At 40.9% G+C, this 3,393-nt stretch overlaps 1 protein-coding gene across 1 annotated transcript in view; it reads right to left on the bottom strand.

The window, feature by feature from the left end:
- Positions 1-3,393, bottom strand: part of RALGAPA2 (Ral GTPase activating protein, alpha subunit 2 (catalytic)) — a 757,941-nt gene that overhangs the window by 462,335 nt on the left and 292,213 nt on the right. The gene's annotated exons all lie outside the window — the stretch shown is intronic.

Genomic DNA, 3,393 nt, shown 5'->3' on the forward strand with positions numbered 1-3,393 from the left:
TAATCATGAAAGGGTGTTGGATTTTATCAAAGGCTTTTTCTGCATCAATTGATAGGACCATATGGTTCTTGTTCTTTGCCTTGTTGATGTGAAGAGTACATTATTTTGCCAAACATTACTTTGATGACATTTTCCTTTTTATAAATCAGTTCTTGGGCTCCCTCTGCTGGCTTTTTCTTTGTTACTTTCTCTCATTGTCTAGAATTTGGAATCAAGGTGTAACTAACCCCCCCAAGCAGTCTTTCAAAGGCTCTAAATAGAACTGAAGAAGATAGCCCATCTTTCTTTGAAGGAGCAGATGGTGGCTTTGAATCACCTGCATTTGGGTTCGTGAAAGCAACTACCTCTCCATAGCCACCAGAGCACTTTTCATTTGTTAAGAAAGAGCAATTTATATTTAAATTGTGCTCACTCCTTATCATCAGCTGTAGTGTTTATTATTCCATGTTAATTGTTATGTACCACCAAGTCAGAAATGGAACAAGAGAAGACTGCCTATCTTTCTCCTGAGGAGTAGCTGTTGTATTTGAACCCTGTGCCTTTCAGTTGGCAGTGCAATTCCTTACCACTAAGTCGCCAGAGTTCTCGTCATTACTCCTTAACAAATGAAAATAATTTTAATATGTCCATATTAAAAAGTACTTTTCAAAGAGGATTTTAAACACTTTAACTGAAAGTCAAAGACTACAGCCTTTAATGTGGATTGTACTTCAACAGAAAACAAAAGTCCTTCACAACTGATTCAGTAAGTAACACCAAGGAGGAAGAAAAAAAAGCCAAGTTATGAAGGTTTTCATCTTACTGGGATGCACAAAGACCATGAAAGAAACAGATAAGAAATCAAAATGACACATTTCATAGGGCAATCTGCAGCAAAAGCTCTCTACTGAGTGTTAAAAAACACACGCCAAACAACCCAAGCTGTATCACTTGTTGGACGAAGGTGACTTTGAATCAAGTAACGATACTTGAAATCACTCAATATGCATGTGCAGAGGAAAAAACAAAGCTGTCTTATAAAATTACACTCAGAATGCTCCTTAGAAGCAAGGATGGCTAGCCTTCAGCTCACATACTTTAGTCATGTTACCAAGGAGAGACCATTTGGAGAAGGACATCATATTTGGTAGAGTCAGTGAAAAACAGGTAGACCTTCAGTAACATTGCCACAGTTGTCGCAACAATAGGCTCAAAAATAGGACTGACTGTGAGGAAATAGAATATGAACTACACTTTCTCTCCCCTCTACGTTAAGAGGTATTAAATGTTTGAAGCAGTATCTGTGCTGACAGCAAGATAAAGCTAAGTTTCATTTCCAGAGTACAGACTTAGCAATAGATGAACTCCAGCTCACAAGACACTTTCTAACCTAATTTCATGTTCACAGTTTGATTTGTAATCTTCTCTTCCTCAGAAGAATCTGGTCCAGGGCCCATCTAATCCACGACTATCTTCTCCCTCTCAAGCCAGATTGGGGAAAAAGAAAGACCTGGACTGAACAGTCTGTGATTACTTAGTGTTTTTAGCTTGCCTTCTTGCTCTGTGGGGTCCTAATGGCTCCCTTTGGGACCTTAACTAAGTGAGAACAGTTGGGCCTTCAATAGAGAGTGCTGGTGGTGCAGTCCATAGGGAGCTGCACTGCTAGCACAAAGGCCCCACCTCTGGTGGTTTGTTGTTGTCATTGTTATGTGCCATTGAGTCGCTTGTGACTCATAGCGACCCTATGTAAAATAAACCTAAACCCTGTTCTGTTCTGTGCCAACCTCATTGTCTCTGACACACCTACTCCCACTACCACAACCAATGAATTGATGATCCATCTCACCGAGAGGGTCTTCCTCTCCTGAGCCATCTCTCCACTCTCTCAAATATGATGTTCCTCTCCAAGGACTGGTCCCTCCTTGCAACATGCTCAAAGTATGTCAGATGAGGCTTCCGAATCCTTGACTCCAAGTAGCAGCCCAGCTTCACCCTCTCCAGGACAAATCTGTTTGTTCTCCTAGTAGTCCATGGTATTATTCAACACTCTTCTCCAGCACCACAGCTCAAAGGCATCTCTTTCTATCATTCCTAGTCATCGTCTAGCTCTCTGATGCACAGAACGCAATTGCAAAGACTGTAGCCCGGATCAGGCGCACTTTAGTCTCCAGACTGATGTCATTGCTCTTCACTATTCTGGAGAGGTCCCTAACAGCTGGCTTTCCCAGTGCAATTCATCTCTTGATTTCCTGGCTGCTGGTACCAAGAGTGTTGATTGTGGAGCCAAGCAAATGAAAACTGTTAAACTGTTAACTTTCTCAATCTCTTCACCATCCATACGGCCCAGTGTTGAGAATCTTTGTTTTCTTGATGTTGAGCTTTAATCCATATTGAAGGCAGCAGTCCTTGACCTTCTGCAGCAAGCGCTTCAAGTCCTCCTCAGTTTCAACAAGCAGGGCTGTGTCATCTGCATAACACAGGTTGTTGAAGAATCTTCCACCAATCCTGATGCCACATTCCTCCTAACAGAATACATCCCTGACTTTTGAACCATGAGTGTCTTCTTGCTCTGTTCTGACGAATGCCTCTTGGTCCAAGTATAGGTTTTGCATACGCACAATCAAATGTTCTGCGATTCCCATTTAGCCACAGCTTTTTGTTATCCACAGAGCTAAATGCCTTTGCATAGTCAATCAAGCACAGATAGACATTCCTCTGGTACTCTCTGCTTTCTGCTAAGATCCATCTAACATTAGCTATAATATCCCTTGTACCATGACTTCTTCTAAACCCAGCTTGCACATCTGGCAGTTCTCCGTTGATGTGCTGCTCCAGCCGTTTTGGGTAATTTTCAGCAGAATCTTGCTTGCATGTGATATTAATGATGTTGTTCAATAATTTCTGCACTGTGTCAGGTCACCTTTCTTTGGAATGGGAACAAATATCGATCTCTTCCAGTCAGTCGGCCAGTTGGCTGTCCTCCAGATTTCTTGGCACAACTTAGTGAGCTCATCCAGGGCAGTGTCTGTCTGTTGAAATGTCAATTGGTATGGCGTCAACTCCTGGAGCCTTGTTTTTGCCAATTATTTCAGAGCAATTTTTCTTCCTCCTTCATCACCACAGGATATTGCTCATATGTCATTTCTTTAAATTCTTCTGTGTCAGCCAATTTCTTCTGGTACAGTTTCTCTGTATCCTCCTTCAACCTTCTTTTAATGCTTCTTGGATCATTTAACACTCTACCCAAAGCATCCTTAAGTATTGCCATTCATGGCCTGAATTTGTTTTAAAATTTTTATTATTGAAAATGACAATTTGTTTAATAGGAGTAAGTAAAACTGTCTTAGACTAGAACGCTTATGAAGTTACTTTAAAAAATAAACCTCTAGAATATATTAAATTTTCTAAAGAGTT

Source organism: Elephantulus edwardii, unplaced genomic scaffold (assembly GCF_000299155.1).
Source record: "Elephantulus edwardii isolate Elephantulus edwardi_28Jun2011 unplaced genomic scaffold, EleEdw1.0 scaffold00172, whole genome shotgun sequence".
Taxonomy (NCBI): Eukaryota; Metazoa; Chordata; class Mammalia; order Macroscelidea; family Macroscelididae; genus Elephantulus; species Elephantulus edwardii.